The 17902-nt window shown below is 41.4% G+C and overlaps 1 protein-coding gene, 1 non-coding gene and 1 pseudogene across 3 annotated transcripts in view; 1 reads left to right on the top strand and 2 right to left on the bottom strand.

The window, feature by feature from the left end:
• Positions 1-17902, top strand: part of DTD1 (D-aminoacyl-tRNA deacylase 1) — a 175077-nt gene that overhangs the window by 13627 nt on the left and 143548 nt on the right. The window lies entirely within an intron of this gene.
• Positions 1428-1484, bottom strand: LOC115838099 (annotated as a pseudogene).
• On the bottom strand, positions 4094-4214 carry LOC115838145. The gene has a single exon (XR_004033188.1). It is a non-coding gene; the product is annotated as a U6atac minor spliceosomal RNA (small nuclear RNA).

Here is a 17902-nt window from a genome sequence, read left to right as displayed (position 1 = left end):
AAAAAGCCGTTTCTAGTTTACTGAGAGTTTCTATCATGACTGGATATTAAATTTCATCAAATGCTTTTTCTGTGTTTACGGATGTGATAATGTGATTTTTCTTCTTTAGCTTGATTGATTGATTTTTGAGTTGAACCAGCTTTGCATACCTGGGATAAATCCCACTTGATCGTGGTGTATAATTCTTTTTATACATTGTTGGATTCTATTTGCTATTTTGTTGAGGATTTTTGTGTATGTATTAATGAGAGGTATTGGACTGTTGCCCAGTCTGGAGTGCAGTGGTGCAATCTTGGCTCTGCAACCTCTGCCTTCTGGGTTCAAACGATTCTCATGCCTCAGCCTCTTGAGTAGCTGGGATCCAGGAGTGTGCCACCACACCTGGCTAATATTTGTATTTTTAGTAGAGATGGGGTTTCACCATGTTGGCCAGGCTGGTTTTGAATTCCTGACTTCAAGTGATCTACATGCCTAGGCCCCAAAGTGTTGGGATTACAGGCATGAGCCACTGCGCCCGGCTCTTCTAATTTCTTTATCTGGTTTCGGTATTAGGGTAGATTCTGGCCCCATAGAATGACTTGGGAAGTACCCCCATTGCTTCTATCTTCTGAAAGAGATAGATTGTAGAGAATAGGTATAATTTATTCCTTAAATGTTTGATAGAATTCACCAGTGAACCCATCTGGGCCTGGTGCTTTCTTTTTGAAAGGTTATTAAATATTGATTCAATTTCCTCAATGGATGTAGGTCTATCCAAGTTGTCTTTTTCTCCTTCTTTCTTTTTTTTTTGAGATGGAGTCTTGCTTGGTCAGGCTGGAGCGCAGTGGCACGATCTCAGCTCACTGCATCCTCTGCCTCCCAGGTTCAAGCGATTCTCCTGCCTCAACTTTTTGAGTAACTGGGATTACAGCTAATTTTTGTATTTTTAGTAGAGAAGGGTTTTCACCATGTTGGCTGGGCTGGTCTCAAACTCCTGACCTCAGGTGATGCACCCGCTTCGGCCTCTCAAAGTGTTGGGATTACAGGCGTTAGCCACTGCACCCAGCCTGTCTATTTCTTCTTGTGAGAGTTTTGGCAGATTGTACCTTTCAAGAAATTGGTCTTTTCTTAATTACTTTTTTTTTCTTTGGGAACCCTGAGAAACTAAGGGAATTGGTCTTTTTTTTTTGTCTAGGTTATCAGATTTGTGGATATGGAGTTGTTTGTGGTATCTCCTTACCCTCTTTTTAATGTCCGTGGGCTCTATAGTGATGTCCTCTGTTTCATTTTCAATATTGGTGATTTGTGCCCTCTTTTTTTTTTCTTAGTTATTCTTTCTAGAAGCTTATTGGTTTTATTTTTTCAAAGAGCCAGCTTTTGGTTTGGTTTTCTCTACTGGTTTCCTATTGTCAATTGATTTGTGCTCGGTTTTTTTAAAAAAAATTTATATGCTAATCTTCTCTGTATTGTTCCAATTTTAGTATATGTGCTGCTGAAGCAAGCACTCTGCTCTAATTTTTATTATTGCTTTTCTTATGCTTACTCTGCATTTAATTGCCCTTGTTTTTCTAGTTTCCTAAGGAGGAAACTTAGATTATTGATTTTAGTTCTTTCTTCTTTTCTAATATACACATTTAGTGCTGTAAGTTTCTCTTTTCCCCACTTTTGTGCTAAGAATTTTGTAGTAAGTCTTCAAAACCTTGTGTGTAGTTTATACTTAACAATTCGGACCAGCCACATTTCAGGTGCCCAATAGCCATGTATAGGTCATGGCTCTAATATTGGATAATGTAGATTTAGGTCTCTGCCTACCTGTTTATTCTTGCGTGTGCCAACCTAGTTCGACTAATCAAGACTTAGCTAGAAAATGTCTCAGAATAATGGTCCTGGTTTTCAGGAGAACTATGATTCTGTAAAGGCTTTTTAAGGGAGTCATTCATTTCTAGTTTCTTTTCATGTTTCTGGGGATAAATTGCACTAAATATCATCATATTTTACCCTTTGCTTCAAGGTTACTGGAAAACATATTCATAGGTCTTCATGGAGAAATACATAAGAAAAGAAAATTTTTTTTTAAATTAGAAAACATAGCCTCCTTTGTTAATGCATTTCATTTTGAGCCCTTCCTAAGTAGAATGTCTTTTTCAATGTCGAACTGCAGTATCTGTTGCTCTAGTTACACCCTTTTGCAGAAAGTTATTCATCTTTTTTTTTTTTTAGACAGGGTCTCACTCTGTCACCCAGGCTGGAGTGCAGTGGTACGAGATCTCTGCTCACTGCAACCTCCACCTCCTGGGCTCAGGTGATCCTCCTACCTCAGCCTCTCAAGTTGCTGGGACCACAGGCACGTGCCAACACACTCAGCTAATTTTTTTTGTATTTTTTTTTTTTTAGTAGAAATGGTGTTTCACTATGTTGCCAAGTCTGGTCTTGAACTCCTGGGCTCAAGCAGTCCACCTGACATGGCCGCCCAAAGTGCTGGGATTACAGGCGTGAGCCACCAAGCCCATCCTAATTGTTAACTCTTTAGTGTTTCCTATGCTTTAACTTTCTCTCTCTGGATTAAACAAACCCAGATTTTTTTTTATTAGGCCTATTTTCAACCTTAATTAATAAAATTTTTGAAATTTTTTTGAAGCTCTGTAGCAGAGCCCACATTGAGGATTGTCAGCTCATTTGATGTGCTCATGTTTAGAAGGGTGATATTCCTACTCCTCCTTGGCATTTACTCTTAATTCTCTTCCTACTTGTAAAAAATGTCCATTTGCTATAAGAATACATGGATTCTAGATGAACAGAACATTCCCACCTTAATTCAAATCCCACTCTTACTTGGGTTCTGATAGAGCAGAATAGATTTGCCTCTCAAGAAATATCCAAATTTAGAACTCCATTTACAAGTCTGGTCATGGATGTCTCCAGTGGTTTTTCCTACCCTGTGTCCACTGGGATCCTCCAAAGTGGTTTGCTGCAAACATGTTTCTTCACAGGATGAGTAATTAAGTCAAGTCCTCTGAGTAATTATTTTTCTTTTCTGAGACAATGATTTGATGCTGCCAGCATTGTTCTTCTCTCCTTGCAGGTGTTTGTGGAATCATTCCATTTCTGAGTAATCTCAGATGAGTTTTAGAATGCTCTAAAGTCCCTTGAAACATAGATGAAAGCAAAGAATATCAGAAAAGCATAAGTGAAGGCATTTTAAATAGGTGAATATTTATAGTTGTTAAGGAATGCTTGAATGAAAGGAAAACTGCTTTCATCTACTTTTTTAAAGAGGAGTGTTTGTTATTATTGGGTGTTTGTATTCCTAAAAACACCTTTTATTTATTTGTTTCTTTTTGACAGAGAGGGTCTTGCTATGTTACCTACGCTGGGCTTGAACTCCTGGGCTCAAGTGATCCTTTCTCCTCAGCCTCCCAAGCTGGGACTACAGACGGTGTGCCACCACACCTGGCATACTTCTTGAAATAATGTATATTTTATCTAGGTAATTATATGAAGTGCCTGGGGCAATCATAAATAATTTTATAATGGATCAGAATTTAAGCTCATGGTGTATAATACATCTGATCATTTTGATGAAAAATTGACATAAATTATACACAGTTTTTTTTTAAAGGATTTTAAAATTACAATTTAATGCATTTTGGAAAAGCAAATGTAAAATGACTTGGGCTTAAAAAACCAGAATTTATGGCTGGGTATGGTGGCTCATGCCTGTAATCCCAGCACTTTGGGAGGCCAAGATGGGTGGATTGCTTGAGCCCAGGAGTTCAAGACCAGCCTGGGCAATATGACAAAATCTTGTCTCTACAAAAAATGCAAAAAAATTAGCCACACACGGGGTTGTGTGCCTCTAGTCCCAGCTATTCAGGAGGCTGAGGTGGGAGGATCGCTTGCACACAGGAGATTGAGGCTGCAGTGAGCTGAGATGGTGCTGCTGCACTCCAGCCTGGGTGACAGAGCGAGACCCTGTCTCAAAACAAAACAAACAACACCAGAATGTACAATTCTGTGAATAGTCAGAGACAAATCATAGAACTATTTTGATTACAAGTGCAAAGTAATTTTAGTGTTGGTTATAGATTTACTTTCTTACTCCCCTAATAAGAGTCAAAAATCATGGTTAGATGCTACGAAGTAGGTGGCAATGCCTTAACCTTATGTGTGTTGTCAGGCCCAAGGGCCCCTTCCATCCTTGTCAAGAGCTAACCTTTTCTTCTTTCATACAGCATATACAGACAGTTTTAATCAAAATTTATTTCCAAATGTTTTGAACTTCCAGAAGTCCTACAATTATATCAACAGTATGTCACGTTTTCTTTTGGCCTTATCTCTTTTACAGCCTCCAATGAAACAAAATTCATAGAGCATGCGTTACACATTTGCTGTCTTTTGGTTAATTTTGAGAATTTGGCTTCCAGCTCCAGTATGAAAAGGCTCTGTGAGCCCAAGGGATGTTGGAATGCAGATGAAATGCTAAATACATTTTCTTTATTTTAGGATTTTTAAGACCACTTCAGCAACTTTAAAACGTAAACTTTCATTAGATTTAACATTTTTTCACTCCCTTCTCCTTTCCTAAGTGAAATTTTATTTTACATTTATATTTGATTTGTTTCTCTTATTTGTTATTAGTGACAGAAAGAAGATCATTGTCCCCTTTGTTCCTTCTCTGTGTTCCTCACATCCCTGCTGGCACCCATGCGGTTAGGGACATTTCCTCATCTGCCGCAGCTCTTCCCACATGATCCCTGCTGGGGTGCATGTGCCGACAGCAGGCCGGCTCTCTTGGTTCCTGTTGTTTTATGGCCCGCTTGGTAATATAACCCCAAGCTCTTTCACTTGTTCTGTATATAGTGGAACCCTGGAGGGGAAGCTGGTTATGGTTTGGTCCTCACACATGTTTATTATTATTATTATTATTATTATTTTTGAGACGAAGTCTTGCTCTGTCACCCAGGCTAGAGTGCAGTGGTGCGATGTCCGCTCACTGCAACCTCCGCCTCCCGGGTTCAAGCGATTCTCCTGCCTCAGCCTCCCTAGTAGCTGGGATTACAGGCGCCCGTCACTGTGCCTGGCTAATTAATTTTTGTGTTTTTAGTAGAGACGAGGTTTCACCATCTTGGCTAGGCTGGTCTCGACCTCCTGACCTTGTGATCCATCTGCCTCAGCCTCCCAAAGTGCTGGGATTACAGGGGTGAGCCACTGCACCCGGTTACCCTGCTGCACCTCACTCAGGGTATGGAAGGTCACTCAGCACATAAGTGGCAGAGGCTGGAATTGAACCAGCAGCTGTCTCTAGAACCTGAGCTTCACTGCCATCTTTGCTTCACTGTAAAATTCACATCTTCTTGGCTTATTGGCCTTTTCTGTTATCTTTCTTTTTTTATTTTTATTTTGAGACAGAGTCTTACTCTGTCGCCCAGGCTGGAGTGCATTGGCACAATCTGGGCTCACTGCAACCTCCTCCTCCCAGGTTCAAGCGATTCTCCTTCCTCAGCCTCCTAAGTAGCTGGAACTATAGGCGCCCGCCACCACACCTGGCTAATTTTTGCATTTTTAGTAGAGACAGGGTTTCACCGCGTTGGCCAGGTTGGTCTGGAACTCCTGACCTCAAGTGATCAGCACACCTCCGCCTCCCAAAGTGCTGGGATTACAGGCGTGAGCCACTGCGCCTGGCCCTTTTCTGTTATCTTTCTGTATTTATTGAGTCTACTGGGACTTGCCTGTCTTCTCTGTCATGATCAAGGAAATCAGCGGAGGGGTTTTTGGGCCTCATTTGGGCCTAGGAAGGGGAGCAGTGTGCTCTGAGGCCAGAGTGTCCTTCCTCTCTGAGCAGGATGTTCATCCAGGATTTTAGTCCTGTCTCTGCTGGGGGAGATGTTATTGGTTCCATTCAAGTCAGTTTTGTGACTTATCCATCAATAAGACACTTTATCTGTCAGCCCTTGTGCTAGTCTCTGGGTGTACAGTGCTGTGTAAGAGTGATGCAGTTCCTGCCCTAAAGGAGCTCATGGTCTAGAGAAGAGAGATACTAAACTAGTGTGGCTGTTTCTGCTGCAGCGTGGTAAACGTTCCTCAGAAACCTCCTGCTCTGCGAAACTGCCGCTAAAACTCTCAGGGCTTATGGGAAAAATAGAGTTAATAGCAGAACACCAAAGTCCTGTGGCTGGGTTGGAAGGCAGTAGGCACTTGTTTTTTATTTTCATAAGATACTTTTAGGGGCTTCTGCTGCCAGCGCTGAGGGCTTTTCTGCTGAAGGCTGTCATTTTATTCCCACTATTCTGGCTCTCCTTGTCTGAGAAAACCCACCTCTGCCCAGATACAGCCTCTGTGGTATATGCACTTTCATTTACCAGTTGTATATGAGCGATTCTCCTTTCAGAAACAAGTGTCATCAGAACCTTCTGAGGTGACTGGTGTGATGCATGCTTTGGGGAAGTGTTAGGGATGAATAACAGGGTTAGTCGCTAAGGTGGTGGCTGCACACGTGCTTGGGCATGGTTTCGTCTGAGCTGTGTTTAGGTCATTTGTTGAATCTTCTTGACTCATCAAACCAATACCCGTGCAGAATGTTGTTGATCTTTATATTCGTATGTGGGTATGTACTGCTGCCCCTCGTTAAATATTGACTGGCCACTAGGGTGCATGCTATTTAAATTGGAAACACCCCCACTGTTTTTCTTTTATATTTTACATAAAGTGTAAAAGATTGGAGACAGTTTCGCCGTGTTGCCTAGGCTGGTCTCAAACTCCTGGGCTCAAGTGATCTGCCCGCCTTGGCCTCCCAAAGTGCTGGGATTACAGGTGTGAGCCACTGCACCCAGCCTATTTTTCTTTTAAAAACTCTCTGAGCCTCTTCTTCTGTTATAATGACCTGGGGCACTGGACAGACCAGCCTCAGAGCAGAGATCAGGTTTTCCCAGCATGCTCCTGCTTAAGCACTGAGCATCCCACATCCCTAGAAACCCCTATAAGTCCTGGGCAAACTAGGATGGCTGGCCACCCTAAGAAGCAGCCCTGTGGCAGTGCAGTTCTCGGGAAAACCTGGGCCAGGTGGTATCCTGAATGCATTGTGTAAAAATGCACTCTCTTTGCATAGGATACAAGGTAGGGATAGGATGAACATCAGGGCAGGAGGATTAGCTGTCTGCTTCGGCTGGAGAAATGACAGAGTTCACGGCCAGGTCCGCAGTAAAGCCGCTGGAGTACCCACCCAGCTCTAGGCAGCTGTGTGACTGACCTGAGCAGGTTGAAGAGGTTCAGGGACAGACTTGGATGGAGAATGGAAGAGAGACCACATTGCTGAAAAACACTGTTGGCAATCTGGCAACTTGGTCATCTGGTGCACTGGCTGACTTCTATGTTTGTTAGCGGCAAAGACAGCCGGGAGAGGTATTTAAACTGAGATGAGAAGGATGAGAGAAGCTGCAGGCTGTAGTATCAGGAAGTGTTTTTTGTGTGGGCCCATTTAGAGGCACTTCCTGTGTTCCAGCAAGCTCCCTAGGCTTGCACACATTTTCCCTTCTCCCTCTCTCTCTCCCTCCCTCTTTCCCTTCCTCCCTTCCTTCCTCCTGCTCACTCTTTCTTCCACTCTCCTTCAATCCCTTCCTTCCTTCCTTTCTTCCTTCTAAAATGGCCACAGTGTACCCTCTTCCCCTTTCTGCTCTCCTCCCCCTACTCCTCCCCACTTCTCATCCTTGGCTTCCCCACGTTGCTGGGCTCCTCCTAACCTGGTGGTCTCAGGGCAGTTGGCTTCATAACATGGTGCTGGCTTCCTCCATAGTGAGCATTGCAAGAGCAGGCATTCCAAGATGGGAATAGATGTGCTGATCCCTTCAGACTAGGCCTGGAAAGTGGCACAGCCTCACTTCTGTGATATAATGTTGGTCAAAGCAGTCTCACAGCCTACCTAGATTCAAGGGGAGAGGATACAGTCCCACCCCGCAATGGCAGGAGTGTCAAAGAGTTTGCAGCCATCTCTAGTCTTCCACAGTTCGTAACCCTGCTGCTTTCAAAGGGTGGAACTTTCCTCATTTCATGGCTGTTTCTCAAATCATTGCTTTAGAGGAAAAACTCTAGTGAATAGTCCTGTCATATTTTCCCCTCTACTGAGAATGAGCTAAAGGTTGAGGATGCATTATTGGGTCCCCAGACTGAGTAGGCACAGGAAACTGGGTCACTTGTATCCTCGGCAGCCCTTCAGGGATCTCCAGCCTTCACATGAATGCTGAAGGCCCCATTTGGCAGGAGGCATTGAACGCTGTCCAAGTTGAGTGTTAAACATGCATTGCTTTTATAGTTAGAAAAAAAAAATTATACCAAAATGGAATAGTGGAGAAGGGTAACCTTTGCTCTCAAGCCTCTAGTTCCAGCTCTGAGGCGTTTGTAATGGGCTCAGGAAAACATTCACCAGTCAGCTTTGTTCAGCAAATCAGAAGCTGCTACAGTATTCAAAAGGATTACTTGTATATTCTCTGCTGGGTCTGATTTGTTGTGGGCGTCTAAGAGCTAGTGAAATGTGGACAGAAACATCAGGAGAGCAGCAGTTTATGACCACTTCTGCTCTGTGTGCTCCATGGGACGTCCATGATGCCCGTGCCTCTCCCACTTCATAATGCAAAGAGAAAGTGCCAGGAGCTGGAAGACCACGTCTAGTTTTTGTTTCGTGCTTAGTACTTGATTTCTGTGGATTTGTTTAATTTTCTACTCTGTTTACTATTTAAAGCATTTTAACAGCATGAGTGAACTTTCAATGGAAGCCTGTTTTATATACTTTGGCAAAGACTGTGATGCCAAAGGCATTATTTTTCTTGTAAATTTAGGAAATTACAACATGGGATCGTGTCTTCATTGTTAATGAATGGTAGGGTTGGCAAACTGTGGTACAGGCTGTTGCTGTTGTGTAAAAGTTTGACACAGATGTTCAACTGATTTTGGCCAAATACGTTTACATTTTCTCTCATTCTTTCCTTTTCTTTCATTCTCTTCATTAATTTGCTTACTGACTTCATTATTTATTCCTGCATGTCTCTTTTTTGGTCTTACATGTAAATCATCTCCATAGCTACAATGTAGCATCCCTCTTCCCAAATGGCAAACTATATCCACTTTCGTTATTAAACCCTATCTTTTAGTGATTTCATTGATTTGCTTAGTTGATTGTCTATTGTGAACAGCAGCCTGATCTTGCCAGTTCTCTCTTCCCCTACCTAAAATAACCATGGCCACCCTAAAAGCAATGTCAGTCACCACAGTAGCTTACACCTATAATCCCAGCACTTTGGGAGGTCGAAGCAGGAGAATCACTTCAGCCCAGGAGTTCTAGACCAGCCTGGGCAACATAGCAAGAGCCCATCTCTAAAAAAAAAAAAAAGAAAAAATTAGCTGAGTGTGATGGTGCACGCCTGTAGTCCCAGCTACTTGAGAGGCTGAGGCAGGAGAATTGCTTGGGCCTAGGAGTTCAAGGCAGCAGCAAGCTATGATCACGCCACTGCACTCTAGCCCGGGTGATGGAGTAAGATCCTGTCTCTAAAAAAATTTTTTTAAAAAAGCAGTGTCAGTGGTATGGTGGGGTTTTGCACTCCTGCAGTAATGGCAGTGTGCCTTATGCACAGTGGGTGCTTTGTTATTTTGTGCAATGAATGCCTCTGGGTCTCAGGAGATGAGGACTGGTCCATTTTGGTGACTTTGCCATCCTTTCTATTCTTTCCATTCTCTCTCAGGAGGGGGCTCTTTCCCCTTCCTGCCCTTATTCTCCTTCCTCACTTTTATCTCATTTCCTGAATTTCCTCCATACTTCTGGCCATGAATTGCAGGATCAGCTCTTTCTCCTTGCCCAAGAGTCTATTATGACAATTCAATTGGAAGAAATAAAGATACTTTTTAAAAGAAGATACAGGCATAGGTGGAAAGAAACTTCTGTTCAGTGTTGTTACAATCCAAGTAAGTAAGGTGACTTGGGATGAAAGGAAAAGTCTGAATCATTCAGCAGGAGGAATAGGGAGTTCAAAACCTTATTGATTCAGGGACTATGAATTCAGAAAAAAATTATATCTAATATATAATATTAGATATATAATTTTTAATAATGTGTATATATAATATAATGTATATACATACACACACACATATATATTTGTGACCATATATATGAGGGTTTACTTCTGGGCTCACAGTTCTATTTCATTGTTCTATGTTTCTGTACTTACACAGTACCATACTGTTTTGATTATTGTAACTTTGTAGTAAGTTTTGAAATTGGGAGGTGTGAGTCCTCTAACTTTATTCTTCTAATTAATGCTTGAATAGGTAGTGTGATGAGGTAGTTCAAACATCAAAATGATATGAAAAGGTCTAAATTGGAAAGGTTTGCTCTCATTTGTGTCTCTGTCCAGCCTGTTTTTCTTGCTCTCTAGAGGTAATTACTTTTATTAATTTTTTCTATCCATCTATCCATTTGCAAATGTGAGCAAATATGAATTTTTAAAAATATTTCCCTTTATATACAAAAGGTATGATGTGATGTACTGTTTTATATCTTGGCTTTAAAAAAAAATTCACGGTGTGTCCTAGGGATTCTTTTCATACCAGTTCATAGAGACTTCTTTCTTTTTTTTTCTCTTCTATTCTGAACAAATTAAATCTCTCTTTTTAAACTGCTGTGTACTGTTCTGTGGCAGGACCATAGCCTGGCTTATTTAATGGATCTTGTATTGTTGGACTCCTGGGTTATTTCTAATTTTTGTCTCTGAAAAACAGCAGTGACATAATGAATACATTTGTACATATGCCAGTTCATATGCAGTCGGGAGATACCTGTTGGAGAAATTCCCAGAAATGGGATAGATGGTACCACATGGCCGTTTGTAGGCACCACACCTTTCTGCAGTGTGAGACTACCATATTTCTCCTAGCTCTGTTGGCAGAGTGTATTTTGAACTTCTAGAATTTCACCCATCTGATAGATATCCCATTGTAGTTTTAATGTACAGACTGTGCTTGGACATTTTTTCAGATGTTTGACTGACTTATTTCCTTTTCTCTTAACTGTTTATGTGCTTTGTCCTTTTTTTCTTTTTGTTTTTTTGGTTTTTTTGAGACAGGGTCTGGCTCTTTGTCGCCCAGGCTGGAGTGTAGTGGCATCATGATCATGGGTCACTGCAGCCTTGACCTCCCAGGCTAAAGCAGTCCTCCCACCTCAGCCTCCTAAGTAGCTGGGGCCACAGGCATGTACCACCATGCCCAGCTAATATAGGTATAAAAATTTTATATATATAAATACATATATAATACATATAATACATATATAATAATACAAAAATTATATATACATACATATGTGTGTATATATGTATATGTGTATATGTGTATATATGTGTATATGTGTATATGTGTATATACAAAATTTATATACAAAATTTATATACAAAAATTATATACAAAATTTATATACAGAAATTATATATACATACATATGTGTGTATATATGTATATGTGTATATGTGTATATGTGTATATATGTGTATATATGTGTATATGTGTATATGTGTATATATGTATATATGTATATGTATATATACATAATACATAATTATATATATACATAATACGTAATTATATATATACACACACACACATATATATAATTTTTTTTTTTGAAATGGAGTTTTGCTCTTGTTGCCCAGGCTGGAATGTAATGGCGTCATCTTGGCTCACTGCAACCTCCACTTCCCTGGTTCAAGCAATTCTCCTGCCTCAGCCTCCCAAGTAGCTGGGATTACAGGCACCTGCCACCACACCCGGCTAATTTTTGTATTTTTATTAGAGATGGGGTTTCACTATGTTGGCCAGGCTTGTCTCGAACTCTTGATCTCAGGTACTCCTCCTGCTTCGGCCTTCCAAAGTGCTGGGATCACAGGCGTGAGTCACCGCGCCTGGCTATTTTTATATTTTGTAGAGACAGGGTCTCACTATGTTGCCCAGGCTGGTCTCAAGTTCCTAGGCTCAAGCCGTCTTCCCACCTTAGCCTCCTGAAGTGCTGGGATTACAGGCATGAGCTGCCTCCCCTGGCCTGTTCATTTTTTCTGTCAAGTTATTTGTCAGGTTCTTTATTTCTGTGAGTGCTTTATACATGCTATGAGTTGCTGCTATCTTTCTGTTTTGTCATTTGCCCCTTGATCTTGCTTAAGGGACTGTTTGCTGGGTAGACAATTTTGATCCTTAAGGAGTAGATTGTCAATTTTTTGAAATGTCTGCTGGCTTTTGAAACAAGTTTTCTACGATTCATATGACACCTTCTACTCCAAAATTACAAAGAAATTTGGCTATTTTTCCCTCTCCTACTTTTTTTTTTTTTTAATTTTTTTTGGAGACAGAGTCTCACTCTGTTGCCCAGGCTGGAATGCGGTGGCACAGTCTCGGCTCACTGCAACCTCCGCCTCCTGGGTTCACACGATTCTCCTGCCTCAGCCTCCCGAGTAGCTAGGACTACAGGTGCACACTGCCACGCCTGGCTAATTCTTTGTATTTTACTGGAGACAGGGTTTCACTGTGTTGCCCAGGCTGGTCTCCAACTCCTGAGCTCAGGCTATCTGCCCACCTCGGCTTCCCAAAGTGCTGGGATTACAGGGGTGAGCCACCGCACCTGGCCTCCTCTCCTGCTTTTATGCTTTCATTTTTTACTTTGAAATCTTTTATCTGTTTGTAGTTTATCCCATATAAATGTAAAGCTTGGATTGAACACTTATCTTTTTCTTCAGGTATTTACTAAATGGCTTCCCAAAACTATTTATTTAAAAAGCCACCTTTAGCTTTACGAATTGAGTTTCTGGCTTTATCTTCTAGTAAATTCTTGTATGTATTTATGAACTTTTAAATTTTATTTATTATTTTTAGTTTTTAATTTTAATTTTTAAAAACTTCCATTCACTGAAAAAATTTTGTTTCTGCCTATTCTTTTTGTCTGTCTTATCTGTATATATACTGAAGACATACTGTTTTAGTTATTGAGGATTTTTACTATGCTTTTCTACCAGGTAAGGTGAATTTCTCCCACATTGTTCTTTAGAGTTTTTCCTAGCTCTTCTTAAATGTTTATTTTTTCATATGAATTTTTAAATCAGCTTATGTACTTCCAGAAAGTAATCATGTTATTTTTACCTGGAGTGTGTTAAAGTTATGAATTCATCAATCCTCTGGGTCCCCATATTGGACACATTAAGTTTGGCTGCCTGTTTATATATCCCCACTTGGGTATCTAAGAGACCCCCAAACTCAGTGGGTCTAACCCTGACCTCTTAATTTCACTTCCTAACCCCAACCCATGCCACTGTGGGCTTACCTAGCTCAGTTGGTGGCAACGCCAGCCTTCTAGTGGCTTAGGCAAAAAACCTCTCAACTGTACCAACTAAATTAATGCTGGATGGAATATATTTTTTCAACTCTTTTGTATTTCATTTTATTCATTTTTATTTTTAAAAATTTTCCTACAGCTTTCATAGGCTGACTTTCTTTTTTTTTTTTTCTTTTTTTTTTTTGAGATAGGGTATCATTCTGTCACCCAGGCTGGAATACAATGGCATGATCATAGCTCACTGCAGCCTTGAGCTCCTGGGCTCAAGCAATCCTCCTGCCTTAGTCTCCAAGTACCTGGGACTATGGGCATGTGCCATCATAGTTAAAGAAATTTTTTTTAAGAGGTAGAGTATTGCTGTGTTGCCCAGGCTGGTCTGGAACTCCTGAGTTCAAGTGATCCTCCTGCCTCTCAGCCTCCCAAATACCTGGAACTACAGGTGCATGCCACCATGCCTGGCCGTTAACTTTTTATTTTGAAATAATTTAGGCTTACAGAAAAGTTTGACAAATAATAAGCTTCATCCAACTTCTACTGATAACATTTTACATAGTACAGTTATCAAAATGAGGAAATTAACACTGATAACATACTATTGACTAAACTACAGACCTTATTTGAATTTTGCCAGTTGTCCCACTAATATCCTTTTTTCTGGTCCGGGATTCAATCCAGAATTCCAAACCCAAACCGCGTTTAGTTGTTGCAGCTCCTTAGTCTCTCCCAGTATGTGGTGTTTGCCTTGTCTTTCCTTGTTTTTCATGACGTTGCCATTTTTGGAGAGTCACTTATTTTGTCAGTTTGTAGAATGTCCCTCATTATGTGTCTGCCTGATGTCTTCTCATGATTAAAGTTAGGCATTTTTCGCAGGAATACTACAAAAGTGATCTTGTACCCTTCTCAGTGCATCGTGTTGGGGCATATGATGTCGACATGTCTCATTATTTGCCAGATTTTTCTGTCAAGTTACTGTTTTCCACTTTGTAATTGGTCAGTGTTTCGTGTGGAGATAATTTGAGACTATGCAAATATCCTGTTAACCTACTCACACTCACTAATTTTAGCTTCCATCCATGGTCTTTGCCTGTAACAGTTATTACTGAAGTACTTGCTTAATCAATCCATCCTTTTTTTTTGAAATAAGTTTATTCCATATATATATGTGCATTAGAAATGTAAAAATAAATTAGGACTTTAACAAAAATCTTACGTATTTTTAATAATGGTTATATTCTTAAATGATCTGTGTGTGCTAAAATGGCTGGGTGAATCTCATTATCTTGGTTAGCATTCAATTACTAGATCCAGAACATCTTGGCTAATATATTTACTTTTTTAAAAAAATTTTTTGGGCCAGGCGTGGTGGCTCACGCCTGTAATCCCAGCACTTTGGGAGGCCAAGGCAGGCGGATCACAAGGTCAGGAGATCGAGACTATCCTGGCTAACACAGTGAAACCCTGTCTCTACTAAAAATACAAAAAATTAGCCGGGCATGGTGGCAGGCGCCTGTAGTCCCAGCTACTCGGGAGGCTGAGGCAGGAGAATGGCATGAACCTGGGAGGTGGGGGTTGCAGTGAACGGAGATTGTGCTACTGCACTCCAGCCTGGGTGACAGAGTGAGACCCCGTCTCAAAAAAAAAAAAATTATTTTAGTTTAAGTTCTGGGATACATGTGCAGAACGTGCAGATTTGTTACATAGGTATACATGTGCCATGGTGTTTGCTGCACCTATCAACCTGTCATCTAGACTTTAAGCCCTGCGTGCATTAGGTATTTGTCCTAATGCTCTCCCTCCCCTTGCCCCCGACCCTCTGAAAGGCCCTGGTGTTTGATGTTCCCCTCCCTGTGTCCATGTGTTCTCATTGTTCAACTCCTACTTATGACATCTTCGTAAATATATTGATTTACTTCTTAGGAGGTGAGGAAGATTATTCAGGGTGCCTAAGTTACGTGACTGCAGGAAAAAGAGGTCCCTACATAGTCTTCTTAAAGAAGTGGATTTCTAGCCAAATTAAGAGTTTCATTTTTAAACAGGAAGGGAATTTGATTTTTTCCAGTCTTTTTCACTAAGTGTGAACCTGGTAAATGCATTTGCTAATCGTGAGCCATGCTGATTAAACCTTCCCTGGCCACTGCATAGTGTTCTTCTAATATATGCCTGCAGGACATTTCCCAAGTGTTGTTAGTGTAGAATTTTTGCATCTGTATTCAAGGGAGAAATTTGTCTATGCTTTAAAAAAAATTACTGTCTAATTTTAGTGTAAGGGTGATACTGGCCTTGCACAATAGACTGGAAAGCTTTACATCTTTTCCCGTGGTCTGGACCAATTTAAATCAGATAGGTGTTACTGTTTAATAGAAGTTGTTAGTGATCTCTTTGGGCCGGCTTCCTTGGCTGTTGCCAAGGAAGTTTCCCAATATCCCTCAAGTTCCTCTGGGCAGTGAATTTTACCTGTCCTCTCCTTCACAGTTGGATTTTCCAACTTATTAGAAGACAATTTTATAGTTTTTTTTTTTTTTTTTTTGAGATGGAGTCTTGCTCTGTCGCCAGGCTGGAGTGCAGTGGCGCAATCTCGGCTCATTGCAACCTCCGCCTCCCGGGTTCAAGCGATTCTTCTGTCTCAGTCTCCTGAGTAGCTGGGAGTACAGGCGTATGCCACTACGCCCAGCTAAGTTTTTGTATTTTTAGTAGAGATGGGGTTTCACTGTGTTAGCCAGGATGGTCTCGATCTCCCGACCTCGTGATCTCCCTGCCTCAGCCTCTCAAAGTGCAGGGATTACAGGCGTGAGCCACTGCGCCTGGCAATTTTATAGATTTTTAAAATTATTTTGAAAGATCTCTGTATCTAATGTCACATTCATTTTCTCATGTGGTTTGGTTGTATTTTCCCCCTTTTTTTCTTAATCAGCGTTTTTAGTTTTTTTTTTTTTGTATTTCATTGTTTTGCTTTAATCTTCACTCTTTTCACTTCATCGTCTTCACTTTAATGAGTGTGTGATTTATTTGGTTTCTTTTCCTGGTTTCTTATTTCATTTGGTTTTAGTCTTATTTTCTAATAATTTGGTTTTAGTCTTATTTTCTAATAAATGCACTTATGGGGTGAAACCTCAGAGTTTGGCATGGCTCCTCCTCCCCACATCTGGTCTATCAGCAAATCCTGTTTGCTTCACCTGGGACATGCACACGGAAGCTGAGAGCAGAACGCCGCTTCTGCAACCACCCTGGTGCAGGCCGTCTGCGTCTTTCATCTGAATTTTTGTGACAGCCTCTTTATGGGCCTCCTGCCTCCAGCTGGGTCTCCTTTCAGGACATACCCAACACAGCAACCTGAGTGAGCCACTTCCGCCATGTATTCTATGGTACTATAATAACGTACTTTTAAGTTAGGAAAACTTACAGGGATCACTTTCTTACTTCTCAACAATACTTACAAGAAGAACTATATGTGCATGTGTGCACGTGTGTGTGTGTGTGTGTGTGTGTGTGTAGAGACAGAAAAAGAACATGCACAATAGAGGGCATGCTACTCCAGGGACTATGGCTCTTGTCATGGGAGTGACAGGAACTGATGGAGGGTGGTTCTGAGCAGAGGCTTACTCTGGCCATGGGGGTGCCCTGTCAGGGAAGGAAGCCTCACCAACTCAGACCAGTTTACCTTGGAGCCTCTGTTAGGCTGCTCCTGCTGTCTTTTGTCCTTGGAGGCTCTGAACTGGGTCAGAACCCTGCCGTGAAGCCCTTCCAAGGCCACTCTGCTCCCAAGGTGGAGACTTATTCCCTAGGCTGTTTCCCAAGCCGTGTCCAGCCACAATGCCCAGCCCAGCGCACCAGAGCTCCTGCAGTGAGGTTAAGTGACAATATACTGCAATAGTAAAATACATAAGAAACTCATAATAAAATGCCAGCAACATGGAAATGCACTGGATTTGAATGCAGACCCTATCCCATTATCACAGTCCCAGGGAGAAATTACAGGCCAAGATTAATTCTATAACATAATCAAATCCAAAAGCTTTGAAGACCGAAGGAAGTAAGATATGAAATCATATCCCATGACCTCATGAGCTCAGAAGCCACCTCCCCTGCTATTCTTTGTGGAAGGGTGTCCATGCTCGATTGAGTCTGGGTTCATGCAGCAGCCTTGTCCAAGCCGTGTCTGAGATGTGTCATACAGGTGTCCTTGTAGGTCCTTTGGGGGCCTCAAACACTGCATCATCCCCACACAGGCTTCCTTGAGCCTCAGTTAGACAACCATACAGCCTTCAACCCTACAGAGTTATCCCAGGCAGAGTGATGTCAAGGACCCCAGCAGGGCCCAGAGATGTCTGAGCAAAGTTTGATAATCCGGGAGCAACTTGCCTTGGATCTCCTGTTACGCAAGCAGGCTACCTTAATTGCCTTGAATTTATGACCTCAGGATGTAGGCATAGTTGGGAATTTAACTTCCCAGCTAAAGGTTAACTTCGGTCCTAGACATTTACCATCGTAATATTTGTTTCTTCTCATGGCTTTGACACTCTTTAGTTTGGAATTGAGGGTGGCCCTGTTAGTGAAAGGTGCCCTCAC

The sequence above is a fragment of the Nomascus leucogenys genome, chromosome 13 (genome assembly GCF_006542625.1).
Source record: "Nomascus leucogenys isolate Asia chromosome 13, Asia_NLE_v1, whole genome shotgun sequence".
Classification (NCBI taxonomy): domain Eukaryota; kingdom Metazoa; phylum Chordata; class Mammalia; order Primates; family Hylobatidae; genus Nomascus; species Nomascus leucogenys.
The sequence above is the reverse complement of the archived record's forward strand: the minus strand, read 5'-3'. Positions and strand labels throughout refer to the sequence as shown.